This window comes from Triturus cristatus, chromosome 5_1 (assembly GCF_964204655.1).
Source record: "Triturus cristatus chromosome 5_1, aTriCri1.1, whole genome shotgun sequence".
Taxonomy (NCBI): domain Eukaryota; kingdom Metazoa; phylum Chordata; class Amphibia; order Caudata; family Salamandridae; genus Triturus; species Triturus cristatus.
Window position 1 is genome coordinate 403,217,616 of NC_140587.1, and position 15,292 is coordinate 403,232,907.

Sequence of the window (15,292 nt, forward strand, 5' to 3'; positions counted from 1 at the left end):
CCTTAAACATTTCATCACATAACAACCTCTATAAGCTCATTTTAGTCATATGATCCTTAAAGCTGCTACAATCCATTCATTGTTACATGAATCAACCATAAATAGAATTAAATCAGCTATAGAGCTTGCCTTTGAAACTAATTTGCAGCCAATTTTTGATGTATTTAGTTAGATAATAATTCGGAAAAAACTTGCTTTCGCTTCCAAATCTACTGCCATTACTCAATGCTTAGGGCCTTATGTAGGTGGGCTTGCATTTACCACTTCATAAATACCGAATCATACTGATTCGGTATTTATGAAGTGGTAAATGCAATGTAGGTAATGAGTCGGTAAATATTACCGATTCGGAAAAATTCGGTAATTACCGAATCGGTATTTACCGATTCGGTAATGAGGCATACCTTCCCATTGATGGGAAGGTATGCCTCATTACCGAATCGGTAAATACCGATTCGTTAATGGGGGAGCACATGCAAGGGTGGCAGGGTGTCACATTGACACCCTGTTGCACCCCTGAGTCGGCCATGTGTGCACATGTGGCGCACATACATGCCCTAAGGGCATGTATGTCTGCCACATTGCACACTTAAACGTGCACAAAAATGCTTTTTGTCACCTATTCGTCATTTACCACCAACCTTTAGTTGGTGGTAAATAACGAATCCCCACACCCACCACACACTCCCCCTACATCTCATTTCATGATTCGGTATTTACCGAATCGGTAATATTACCGATTCGGTAATTTTACCGATTCCGAATCATGAAATTCTCCCCCTACATCACAAAAGCCAAAATACCGGTCGGTAACGGTATAATTACCGAAAATCGGCCGTTACCGACCGGTATTTGGCTTCCTACATGACGCCCTAAGTCTTTATTTATAATAGATTGTTAATTACACCTATACGTATTTCAAATATTGATTCCAATGCTTCCAACTTATGTAGGTTATGTACTAGGGAACCAGGTACATGACTACATATGTTGTTTAAAATATACCCATGTACATAATTATTGGAAATTGGTTTGGGCTAAATGCTCAGTAATATTCAAGTTTTCATTACATTTACCATTTAATAACATTTTCTTGGTTCAATTAATATCTGTGATTATTCATCAAATAGTAATGTTAAACTATTGGATCATTTTCTCGATATTGGTCTTAAGCAGATTACAGCCTCAGGGAAAGATTCTTTATCAGTTTGTTCTTGGTAGAATCATGTATGCAATAACCATATATTTCAGCTCAAACTGTGCAAACTAAGAATAAGTTTGTTTACTATTGATAGCTTTTACTACATACTTATAAAATACTGTACCTTAATTATTTTCTTTTTTCCTTCTTTATCCTATCTTTTCTCACTTCTTATTCCTTTCAAATGAGGTTTTACTCAATATTATATATACATTGATTTTTTACATTTTTAAATATGTTGCTTGATATATGAAATGCTTTTTATGACCTAATAATAATAATTCTTCATGTACACCTTGATATTTTATGATTGTATTCTCTTCTCTTTTATCCTCAATAAAAATCTTGAGGTGCTTTAATATCACTTCCTGTGATGTCCTTGGTTGTATAGGTTGTAAAGGTCATGTTACATCGCTTCCTGATGTGAAGTAATTTCCCGTGATGTGCTCGCCAGCACAGTAGCTGATGACAGAACTGTAATCTAGTCCTCTTTGTTAAAAAGGTTGGACATAATGCCAGATGGACGTTATACTGCTCTAGACATGTTTCAGTATTTCAGGGTTCGTCACACTATGAGGGAGCTGCTGGGCGAGGAATCCCTAGTTGCCTGCTTTGACATTTTTGTTACAAAACGAGGCCTTACAGCACCTTAACATGGAACTCTACACATACTCGTGGAGCACACAGCAACCAGAGGTCAGTAATGCAAAGTTGGCCTGGCAGGAAGATCTGGGTGTGACCATTATTGAAAGGGAATAGGAATATTGCTGTTTGATCATTAAGACAGTCTCCCAGAACAGCAAACATTGGTTGATCCAATTCAAATACCTCATCCGAGTATAATATACTGCAGCCCATTTGTTCTGTTATGGGTTGCAGGATGGTGTGGGATGTCGTCGATGCAATGCAGCGGAAGCGGAGTTCGCCCAAGTGGCGTGGTATTGTCCTGGTGTTCAATTCTATTGGGATGCTATCTTTCATAAGCTCTCTGAGATAACGGGGGAACAGATAGAAGCTACTCTTCTCCTGACACTGTTTGGCTATGATAACTACCTTTCCAAAGCCCGTAGTCGGTTGGCGGCGATAGGGCACCTCCTGGCCCAGTCAGAATAGCCCTGTGCTGGGCAAAGGGTCCGCTTCCTACGGTGAAGGAATGGCACCTGGATATGACATATTGTACCTCTATGTCTGATGCATACAATGAGCTCATACCTGTTAGAAGTAGGTCTTGTGATATCTGGGACACCTACCAGGCATACCTGGCTATAAGTGTGAATAAAGTGGAAGAGAGCTTTGAGGGAAGTTCACATTTGGGGTGAGGTTTGTTTTGCTGCTGGTATGTTGATAGCTGCTCTGGCCTTAGACCTGAGAGAAACATATGGGAAAACACTGCTGCGGAGTGGGTAGGAGTTGGTTGACTTACAGGTGCTCTTTTTCAGTTGTGTCTACACTTATGCTCCCCCCTGCAGTGGAACGAGTTGCAGGTGGAATGGTGCCATGCCTTGTAAAGCATAGTTGATGCATGGCTTGGAACAGCATATTGAATAATTGACTATGCAGATTGGAGTCATTTAGTTGCTTTTTATGTAGTGCTCTGTGCATGCAACAATTGAACCTGTTGTCATATGTTTATGATGGTTGTATTAAAATTGAAAATAAAGGCTTAAAAATAGGTTGGACAACTTGTCTAAACATCTTTGGTATCCTTAGCCTGAAAAGGTTTATACAAATAGTATGTTGACCTATTTTTTAGGCTAGCTTTTTCCTGCACAGCAAAGCCTAACATATGCACGCATTTTAATTATGTATTACAAAAACACAAGAACCACATTTTTCAGCTTAGACTATTGGACAGCCAATTAGAATAAAAACGTTCTGACCTCCACTGAATTTTTTTACCACAGGCAAAATTAGAAACAATATATTTTTATCGCCAGCTTGTTGTTGTAATTTCTTGGTTATGTGGATTTAAAATATGCATGAAAGAGTCTCATTGCAAGACAGACTCCAATGTGCCACTTATATCACCTTGAAGGGGAAGAAGGATAAATAACAGCCAACACTTATTTCCTTTGTGACTAAACAATTGCGTTTATAACTGGCATGCTGCGGGTATCAAGCTAACAAGTTCAATTTAAGCAACAAAATCAAATAACTGCAGATACATATTGATTTAGCTAATACATCAAAGTCTGATCAACGCCAGCCTTCAAGTATACGTTTTTCATTCCTGTTGAATTCCATGCACAGCAGATTGCCATACTGCTGCATTAAATTATGTAAGGAAATACCTCTTTTTGTATGGTCACCGCCAAGTTTTTCAACTGATGCTGCTGGTTTTTGGACTCTGAAAGTGCACTGAGGCCTGTACCCAATTGGAAATGGCTAGCTTACCTGTAAGTCCCTAGTAAATGGTACCTTGGTGCCCAGTGTATGTAAGTTAGAGGGATACCTGAGGTCTTGCAGCACTGATTGTGCCCCCTTGGAGGTCCCCCAATTAACATTAGTCTCCCAGTCTGCCACTGCAGACTGGTAGAGCACTCTTGCACTGCTAGCACAACTTTGCTATGGACAGCAATGGCAAAGCTACCAACCACTTCCCCTGTAAAATGTGTGTAAGTCACCCCCCCTAGCAGGCCTACCCAGTCCTAATGGCAGGTTGCAACATATGACATGGGCAGGACATGTACTTTACATGGCTTGACAGTAAAACATGCAAAACTACCCTTATTACTTAGGAAAGACTTAGACAAAAAATTGGTGAGTACAGGATTACACGCTGACCCCCTTAACCGTGCTAACTCCTGCACGGTGCATCCAAATTGGGCACTCCAAGGTATCAAACAACTTGTTACATTAAGCCAAACTTGTATCTCAAGTCACAATTACTGTAACTTGTTGCAGTGTGCAGCTTTAGCAAAGCTGCCACTTTGCTGCCTTTAAGACTCCTGTGCCTTCCCGGGCTCACATGGAGCCTGTTCCACGAGACAGCCTTCTGTCCTCTTGGAGAGACATGTCTAAAGTCTTCAAGTTGCTACTATCATCACCATGCAACACCGAGGACATAGACCCGATGCACAGAGTTGGACGTCAGTTTGCTGAACCCAAGAGTGCTGCTGGAGAGTAGTTGGGACCCTCAGAAGGCGAATTATCAACTTAGGAAGGATTGGCCTGTGACCGCCACAGGGGGCGACTGGCAGTCCAGTGGCAATTGGACTTTGGACAGACCAGAGAGGACTTTGTGGGACATCGGCCCTGCAAACAGGACCCCCTTACCATTTTCGTGGACCAAAGAATTACTGCAGGAAGACCCATGTTGCATCCACAGCATCCTTAGAGCATCTATAGCATCCCTGGCATCATGATCATGCCAAATGAATCCAATGCAATTTGGATAAAGTGCCTGGAACTGCTGAAAGACTGCTTCTTCTGGGTTCTTGAGGACCTTGCTGGTCCCCCTGACTAGCTCCCTACTGGAGTTTGTCGCCCCAAGCACTTCTATCCAATAGCATGACACGTACCTAAGTTTTATTTGAAAATGTTTCTAAGTGTCTAATTTCCTCAACTTTGCCAATGCTTAGTGCAGTTGAGTGTAATTGCTATAAATTATTATTGCTTGTAAAATCTATATCTCCGGAACCCTTTGGTGGATCTTTTTCGTTCTAGCATCTTAAAACCTATAGAAATCCAGTCAATTTTTATAAATTGGTGTAGCATTTCTTGAGTGTTGTGCCGATTGCTTTTTCAATTGTTTCAGTACTGTTTAATTGCTTAACACTTGTTGCTCTGTGTAAGTCTTGCTGCTAAGTACCACAGATAGCCAGGGTTTCGCTGAGGGTTTTACAGACGAATCCTACTGGACCTTAAAGGGTTGGTATTTGTATTACACAATGAGGTCACACAACCACCCTACAATACACCCCATTTCCTCATAAACTATATATGAATTGTTTGGTGTGTTTTAAGTCTGAAATGTTCTCGTTTTTGTAGAAGTCTTGGGGTAAGTTGATGTGTTGTGACACTCGCTGCACCCCATTTCTTTTTGCAGTTCACACAATTCCTACCTGTGGTTCCCAGCACCTTCCAGACCTCCCCTATTATTTTGAGAATAGACTGAGCCAGTCCTCCGAAGTACTATTGGCACCACTTCTTTGGGTGGTCATTTGCCATCAGGAAATTCTCCATGAAGTATTCCAAATTAGCACTGGTAATGATGGTCTGGAATTGCCAGGACTCTGATATTAGGGCCCTGCCCAAGTTATCCAACCTTTCCACTTATATTTGTGACGGACAGCTGGAGCGGACTCACATTGTTTAAATTCCCTAAATTCAATCTATGTTTTGTCTACCTAGCCCACCTCCTCCACTCTCAATTGCAGGTGGCTACTCTTCCACATTTTACAACTTGTTTTCTGCTTTCCTAATTCTAAAATTGACAGTCTTCCATTTGCCTTCTATTCCAAGTACTGCTGTTTGAGTTTTAACAGAATCTTTTATGGAGGGTGACAAGGGAAGAGGCGTGGCATTTTCTCTTGGTCCCTGGCCTTTCAATGGGTATTTTGCAATCTATGTGGGGCTCTACGTCATAATATTGTGGCCAAAATATTGACTCACAGATATATATCGCGAACCATAATATAAACTGCTTAAACACTGTTGTGGAAAGCGTAGGTTTATTAATTCCACTGTTACAATATTCTAGGAGTTGACATTATGGTCATGATAATACTGCAAATTGATATTTCGATCTCGATGCTGTGGCCCAGCATGTTCTGTGTTAGTTGGTGCCATTTGGTGTCCCTAGGCATTAGGTACCACCACGTTGGATAACTAAGTATACTTAAAGAGATACATGTCATCTTACTCCAAGGCCTCCAAACAACTGGCATGTCTTGGCTTCCGTCACTGAGATACCTGTGCGGACAGTAACGGCTCGTAGGGAAAGTCCTCCTGCACTCTCCATTCCCCGCAACTTTAGGTCAGCCTCTGTGGACCGGTCACGGGCTTCACATTCACAGAAGTGGAACCAATTACCATATCGGACACAAAGTTGTGGCTACACCACAGTCCGTATGTTACTCAACCTCCCAACTATGTACACGAATAATGCAAGGTACGTAGAGGGGCCCCCTCCGGACTCTATTAGGACCTCTCCAGCTGAAGTGCTGTGCTGAGGAGGCCCCTGGAGCTTGGGGGCCCCCACCCCGCACTGCGGGGGCTGCGGGGCCTGTGTTACGCCCCTGGACCCAGGGCTTTGCTGGGCAACCTATATATGCTCTGCTATGAACACGGTCCGAATAGGTAAAAAAAAATAGGCGCGTTTACTAAATTAAAATTGGCCCCCATTAGCGAATCAAATTGCTTAAAAAGTGACCTACATTTGCAAATCAGTGCATGTTTTGAACTTGTAAAGACAAGCTCTGTAGATGTTTTGCAAGGTATAGAAACTGCCGGCATCTGCGCTAGCTGCAGGCAATGTTTTTGGTAATGTAAAAGAAATCGGCAGTAAAAGCAGGCCCACGAGACCATAAAACAGGCCCCCAAACATACCCAAAACCAGCCCATACACTCACCTGTCACACCAGCCCTCCGACCACTGCCACTCTGCCCTGTACTCCAATCAGACCCTGGCTGTGAACAACCCATGTGAACACGCTTTTGCTGGTGTCAAGCCCATAGCTAGATATTGCATTTTCAGGCAATACTACTATAAGTGGCTATAATCAGACAAAGAACCGTTATACGGCGAGACTTTCCCATGGACATTGCCTTTACGGTACTTTGCCACTCATTCGGTAACACAAGTAATATCCAGTTCTCCGTGACTACACAAATACAAAGCACATGGTGTAAAAAAACTAAAAAAACTATTGATCGTTTATAGGGCCTGATTTAAATTTGTGGGGATGGAAAACGCTCCTGTTCCTAGAGGCAGCTCTAACTCCAGAGGCGAATCCAGTGACGTAATTGCCTCCACCATTTGGATAAGGTGCACTAACAGCCTATTTGTGGGCGCACCCACACAACCTTCTGTATATTGGTAACTGTATGGAATGCGCGTGCGTGTGGCAGATGTATGACTGTGATACAATAAAACCATCCCAGACATATGACGGGCAGCGCCTCGTTCACGGGCTATACAGACAAGAGCAACACATCGGTTTCTAGGAACACTTTATATTTTATTTGCACGCGATTTTATACCCACTCTAATGTCAGTTATCTATTAACTCGTTTTTATTTTTAGAAATGGGCTGCCCTTTTGTATGATTAACCTTGTCTCGAACTTTTAGCTTACGTTAGGAGTCAGCGCATCTGAGAGATGCGTGTGCTATTTCTGCGAGCTCAAGACTGCCGTGCCACTCTCCAAACGACGGATTCGTCCCTCCCACACTCAGAAAAGAATTCACTCTCACATGACCCTTGACCCATGACCTCGCAGCTCAGACAAACGATTCATCTCTTTTTCAACATAACCTGGCTGACATCAGCCTGGGGCCGCCCTCCTCCCCCACAACTCTAAAATTCGAAAACAGACCAGACAACAGCAGGGCAATTCATTGGACTGTAGAAAAGAGAACTAAGTCATCACATGTTTGTGCTTGGAAACTTGTCCAAGTAACTTGTTCAAACAAGCATTTGCAATGCAATAGGTCTCGCATTTACGAGAGTTTGACCTATTGCATTGCAAATATTTTTTGTGTCAAAGCGCCTCATGCCGCACTTTCATGTTAATAGAGGTGACAAGCCGCGTGTAAAGAAAGGGTCGTGGCTGACATTAAAGTGAAACCGCAGCATGGGGGCGTTAACAAAAAAAATCTGTCAAGTTGACAAATAAATGCTTTTTTTAAATGCAAAAACAACAGTTGATGGACAGAATGCAGAACAATGTCATACATTCACCCCAGTACAGAGATCTGGGCCTAAATCCATCGTTTTTTTGCTCACCATGCCATTCCAGTTTGAACCCAGCCATATGCAAATCAGTCTTGACCCTGTGCCTTATGTGAACAGTCCAGCCCGAACTGCCAAGCCAGGTCCTCCCTGGACTGGAAACAAGCATCCTAGGACCGGTTTCGGGGTTTCACCCCTCTTCAGCCAGGATAGCTTGATTCCAGTGGCATGGAGAGCACGGGACTCACGTCTGAGCATACCCGTCCCACTCGGGGTGACAAATGCAAAGAATGATGGATTTAACCCAGATCTCTTGACTGGGGATGAATGTTTTGATTTGTTCTGCATTCCTTCCATCAATTGTGTGTCTTTTGCTTTCTCGCCCTAAGTGCACCAGGTATGCCCAGACGTGGGTCCTGGGCTCACTGTGCCTCTGGAATCAAGCTATCCTGCCTGAAGAGGGGTGAAACCCCGAAATCGGTCCTAGGATGCTTGTTTCCAGTCCAGGGAGGACCTGGCTTGGCAGTTCGGGCTGGACTGTTCCCATGAGGCACAGGGTCAAGACTGATTTGCATATGGCCAGGTCTAAACTGGGGTGGCATGGTGAGCAAAAGAATGATGGATTTAACCCAGATCTCTCGACTGGGGGTGAATTTTTTGATTTGTTCTGCATTCCTTCCATCAATTGTGTGTCTTTTGCTTTCTCGCCCTAAGTGCGCCAGGTATGCCCAGACGTGGGTCCTGGGCTCACTGTGCCACTGGAATCAAGCTATCCTGGCTGATGAGGGGTGAAACCCCGAAACCGGTCCTAGGATGCTTGTTCCCGGTCCAGGGAGGACCTGGCTTGGCAGTTCGAGCTGGACTGTTCGCATGAGACACAGGGTCAAGACTGATTTGCATATGGCCAGGTCTAAACTGAGGTGGCATGGTGAGCAAAAGAATAATGGATTTAACCCAGATCTCTTGTCTGGGGGTGAATGTTTTGATTTGTTCTGCATTCCTTCCATCAATTGTGTGTCTTTTGCTTTCTCGCCCTAAGTGCGCCTGGTATGCCCAGACGTGGGTCCTGGGCTCACTGTGCCACTGGAATCAAGCTATCCTGGCTGAAGAGGGGTGAAACCCCGAAACTGGTGCTAGGATGCTTGTTTCCGGTCCAGGGAGGACCTGGCTTGGCAGTTCGGGCTGGACTGTTCCCATGAGACAAAGGGTCAAGACTGATTTGCATATGGCCAGGTCTAAACTAAGGTGGCATGGTGAGCAAAAGAATGATGGATTTAACCCAGATCTCTCGACTGGGGGTGAATGTTTTGATTTGTTCTGCATTCCTTCTATCAATTGTGTGTCTTTTTTTTTTTTTAAAGCACCCCATGCCGTGTTTTCACTTTAGCGCTTTCACTTTAATAGCGGCCGCACACCTTTGTTTAGACGCGAGTTGTCTAAAGAAAGGGGCGCGGCCCCATTAATGTAAAGCACCGCATGGGTGCTAGTAAACAAAATAAATCTATACTTACAGCTTGTTAACAAGCCTATTCAGGAATGAAAAGCAACGATTTCGAAAGGACAGTAACGGGAGCCAAATGGAAAGATGGGCGTGACATGGGCAGCGCTTCAAGTCCCTACCTGAATGCAGCATGCCTCGCAGAGCAGCGCATGTGCTGCACAGGCTCGACCTAAAAAAACAGATCTCTGTAGCGACCTGAAATATTCCTCATTTGTCTTAAAAAGGTTCCTACTTAACTGATCCATGGTCTAATCCAGGGGTATCCAACCTTTTATGTAGTGAGAGCTACTTCTGATCAGTGAAAATCATTGTGAGCTACTGAAGGCCAAGCCACTCATGCAATGTTATCAGACACCCCAATGCCTAGTTTTATTGAATTTAAGTCTAATGTTCATAGAGCCAAAGACTTGGGGTTGAACAAAATACTTTGACTAGGGGCACTATGACAGACGGGGCTGCCATGTGTGTCAGTGAGAGCGTGGCCTTTGGGGGATGTATGAACATCTGTGCATGTGAATGGGATGTATGGGTGAATGAGAGTCTGTGTTCTATGTACTTGTGGCATGGAACACACCTTTCGCCATATGTGGCACTGTTACATGTATAACACAAGCATACCATTTTTTTAAATGGGAGAAATTTAAAGTGCAGAAAAATGTTCAGCAAAAAATGTTCATAATATGGAACATTTTTCGGCACTTTAAATTCCTCCCACTTAAAAATGCTGTCTTTTTCAGTTATAAATATGCCCCTGTGTTTACCAGCTCCTGGGAGCAAGAAGCCTGCTGTGTGTAAAGGAGACACTTTTAAATGGCAGAAAATTAAACTGAAGAGTTAACTGTATGTTTACATAGATTCCATAAAACTCATCACTTAAACTTTCTCCCATTTCAAAGTGTCGCATTTACATACAGTAGGCATCTTGCACCCAGTGGCCTGTAGACACAGTGCCATATTTATAAGAGAAAAAAATACAGCCACTTGTTTAAATAGGAGGAATTTAAAGGGAAGAAACAAGCTTCATAAAATATTAATGCGAAAAGAACAGTTGATGGACAGAATGCAGAACAACGTCATACATTTACCCCAATACAGAGATCTGGGCCTAAATCCATAGTTTTTTTGCTCCCCATGCCATTCCAGTTTGAACCCAGCCATATGCAAATCAGTCTTGACCCTGCACCCAATGGGAACAGTCCAGCCCAAACTGCCAGGATGTGCTTTGCTTCAGGTACCATGCAGCGGGGACTCTCGACCCAGGGGTCCAGAAACATGCCTGGTGGTGGCAGGCTGCCTACAGCTAGTCTGTGACCACACCAGAGTTAGTATGTTTTCAGGGGGAACCTCTATGTGCCTCTGAGTACATGGTTTAATAAATCCCACACTAGCACCAGTGTGGGTTTATTGAGAGAAGCTGTTTGGTACCAAACACTCCTGGGTTCAGTAAAGCCATCCTGGTGCTGGGGAACTCGAGTTGTTGAGTTTCAAGCCCATGTACTCTCTATGGCTTGCCTGGCACTTACAATATCAAAATGGCCTTAAATATTGTAGGGGCATATCTGCTAATGTAGATATGCTAACACCTGTGATATAGAGCACCCTGCTTTAGGGATGTAAGGCCTGCTAGAGGGGTGACTTATCTATGCCTTAGGCAGTGCTAGTTGGCATGGCACACATGCAGTGTGCCATGTCAACTTTGTTGTTTTGTCAGCACCAGGCCATGCATGCTGCAGTGGCAGTCTGTATGGCCAGGTGAGTGGTCCCTAGTGGACCCTCTTCAGTCCCAATGCCCTAGATCGCCAGGTAAAATTTACTAGGGACTTACAGCGGGCCTGGAGGGCAAATTGTGGAACAGTTTTTAGGAAAAGAACACTGGTACTGGAAAATTGGACAGCAGGGACCCAGTACTCTACAGTCAAAGTTGCATCAAAAGCCAGGCAAAAAGTGTGTGTGTGTGGGGGGGAAGGGGGGGAATACTGCAACAGAACCCCATTTTCTTACAATTAAGTTAAATCTTCAATTTAAATTTAATTTTCTCCAATTTAAAAACATCATTTTGTTCTCATGCTCCAATATAGAGTTGAGAAGGACTTTTATTTAAGATTTAAATACCTCAGTGCTTTAGTTCTTCACCTCTGTGAATTGGGTCATAAAGCTGACCCCCAGCACTGCTCGTTATCAGGCCCTGCTATCTGCAGCCTGAAGATAATAATGTAAAATGAAAACAGCCTTCCCTTAACTTTAAACAGAAAACTTGACCCTGTGTTTATTTACGAATGAACTCAAGGCTGTGAGCTACTCTGAAGGTGTCTTTGAGCTACTGGTAGCTCGCGACCAACTGGTTGGAGTCTTCTGGTCTAATCATTGCTTTTAGGGAACATCAGAAATGTGTGATTGCGGCATTATTTTAAATAAAGCTCAAGGAACTGATACAAGTACAACATTCTGAGACCAAAAAAGGTAGCATTATAAGCGACTCAAGAGGGAGGGAGGGTGGGAGGAGGGAGTGGGATACTAGTTGAAAGGTTTGAGTATAGAATGCTAGGAATGCATTAAGATATATGCATGTACCGTACAGATTGATTTGTATGTACTATGACGGATTTGGAATGCCAATAAAATCTGGTTTAAAAAGTAAAAGTAGCATTAATTTTTAGGTGCAAACCCACCAATTAACATAATATTAACATCACCGTTAATTACTTCTCGTAACATTAGGTCCAATGATGATATCACAGGAAGTGATATGACATGATTGTACCTGCAAGAAGGAATGACAGTGCAGTTTTGAATACAGATGACATTGTGAGAAATAAATTACATTAATTTTATAAGTTCCTGTGTTGTGGCTTGGCCTAACCTCATAAATATCTTCGCTAGATAACAAACTAATGTAGTCCTCCGTTGTCAGTTACTCAAGTATTTGCTGCGAAGCATACAGTTCAAGATATATTGTGGATGCAGAGAGTTGTTAGAAATTCTCTCCCTGCTAAGGGAGCTAGTTGCCTTTCAATTTAATAAGTTAGATCCAGTTTGCCGTTGGCAGTAGAATGCCTCCAATCAATATGTAGGCTGTAATGTTGCCACTTCAAATTCAATAAGGATGGGAATTATAGGACCATCATACCAATTCATAGCAAAACAACAAAAAAGAGTGCAGGATTGCTCATGTGATACACTACAAGGTAGGACACCTCTATGCAATCCTTGTTGTTGGTATTTTCAATGACGAGTTATGCTAGTTAAATAAAAGACTCAGGACCTGATTACGAGTTTGGCAGTCCTGGAGCGGGCGGCCACGCCAGCCCCCTTCTCCAGCACCGCCAAACCCACTGACAGACAGCCCCCCAGATTAGGTGTTATCTCCTAGTCCTTTGGCGTTTCCATGGCAGTGCCTATTAAAAAGGCACCACAATACAAACGTCAAAGCCCGTTTCTGCACGGCATGGACTGTAAAGCGTATTACTGCCTCACACCGTTGCAATGCTGCCGGGGAACGGCGGTTCCCCGGCGATTGTGGCGGTCCGACTGCCAAACTCAAAATAAGGCGGTCAGACAGCCCGTGCGGTGGTAGCTGCCACGCCACAGCAGGTTTGGGCATCCTAAAGACCGCCAAACTCGGAATTAGACCCTTAGTCACATGTGCTGGACATTTGGCGTACATTTGGCATACAAAGACCAAACAGATATCTTTTAATCTGAAACAGCCAACACCTCCCTGTTACATCAGACACCTCCCTGTTACATCAGATTAGAGTTTGCCATTCAAGGTGGCTGGGCCTCAGAAGACCTACACTGCATGAACTATTTTGTGTGTTGTGCCATTGCCGAGGACTTCCTAGGGCACTTTAAATATCTGAGCTGCAAAAGGTCTGCACATTTGCTAACACCAAAACTAAACCTAGGTTAATTCTTAAACATTTAGCTGCAGTTTATCCTTTGACCGTCAAGGCCCATCATTGGGTCTGCAATTCAAATGGCAACCAAGAAGGCTGAGAATGGATTTTTTTTTTATTAGACCTTAAGGTTTGTGGTAAACATAAGGTCTTTAAGTATATGACATATACATATGTTAACACTCAGCAAACATACTTGGAACAGTATGGTGAAAACTGTGGTTAAGACTCCCTATCGGGGCTTTTGTCTTTTATATTTACCACTTTGAAGGGAGTGGGTCTAGATAAATATAAAGTTGCAAGATGTAGACTTGGTTGAAGTGTGGAGCTCTGGAACATAAGAAGGATTCGAGCAAATGATCTGCATCTACCCTTGTCGGTGGGATTTATGGCGCGTCAACGTTGAAACTATGCCTTCCAAAATTCGTAGAGGAAGCAATCAACTTAAATGGATAATTAAATACTTATTAAATGGACTTACTACACGCCTATTACATGTCTCTGGTGTTGAGTAATGAGCTTTCAGTTTCTGTAAGAAATGTAAGGTCCAACCTTTGAATTACTACTGCAACCCTGCATTTTATTATGACTTTGATGTACATGTTTCGTATCAAGCAACATGTATTTTAACTAGAATGTAATTGATTGTTACAATCTATACCATAAACTAATCGCATCGTAGTCAGTCATGCATGCCCATCAACCAGTTACAAGAAGCCATTCATAGAAATACAAACACGTTTACCTCTATGTGGACACAGCCATGTATCAACCATTACCAACTTTAAATGTCCCCCTAACTCGGGTGCTGAGGTACCCAGTGCTCTATCAGATCAAGTTGCGAACTGGGCCGTGCTGCACAAAGCTGAACTGCCTCGCCAGCGGTTTGCTCTTGCGCTGATATGCTAAAAGGGGCACGCTTAACGCAAACCGAGTGGGACAGTCTTCAATATCCCTTCCCTCTGTATTGAGTTCTTGAGATCTGAGGGCTCAACACCCAGGAAAAGCTGAGCTAGTGATCAGGAAACCTCCTGCCTGTGAATGGCAAATATCTGGAAACTGGAACGCTGTAAAGCAATGTCCCAAGACTGGAACATGGTTTCAATCATTTTTCGGTCTCAAGATGAAAGCATAGGAACTCAATCATGTTTTCTGATTTTCCCCAATATAAAATGACTTCTACGTCTTGTGACTCCCACAAGATTTTTAAAAAAAAATTCCCCAAAATATTTTATTGATTTTTACAAGGTCAGACAGAAAGCCTGTAACAGGGTTAGCATGAGATATCTAAGGCAACTTGTCCAAGTAACTTGTTCAAACAAGCATTTGCAATGCAATAGGTCTCGCATTTACGAGAGTTTGACCTATTGCATTGCAAATATTTTTTGTGTCAAAGCGCCTCATGCCGCACTTTCATGTTAATAGAGGTGACAAGCCGCGTGTAAAGAAAGGGTCGTGGCTGACATTAAAGTGAAACCGCAGCATGGGGGCGTTAACAAAAAAAAATCTGTCAAGTTGACAAATAAATGCTTTTTTTAAATGCAAAAACAACAGTTGATGGACAGAATGCAGAACAATGTCATACATTCACCCCAGTACAGAGATCTGGGCCTAAATCCATCGTTTTTTTGCTCACCATGCCATTCCAGTTTGAACCCAGCCATATGCAAATCAGTCTTGACCCTGTGCCTTATGTGAACAGTCCAGCCCGAACTGCCAAGCCAGGTCCTCCCTGGACTGGAAACAAGCATCCTAGGACCGGTTTCGGGGTTTCACCCCTCTTCAGCCAGGATAGCTTGA

General features: G+C 43.2%; 1 protein-coding gene across 1 annotated transcript in view; it reads right to left on the reverse strand.

Moving 5' to 3' along the window:
- Positions 1-15,292, reverse strand: part of LOC146830942 (uncharacterized) — a 338,432-nt gene that overhangs the window by 120,901 nt on the left and 202,239 nt on the right. The window lies entirely within an intron of this gene.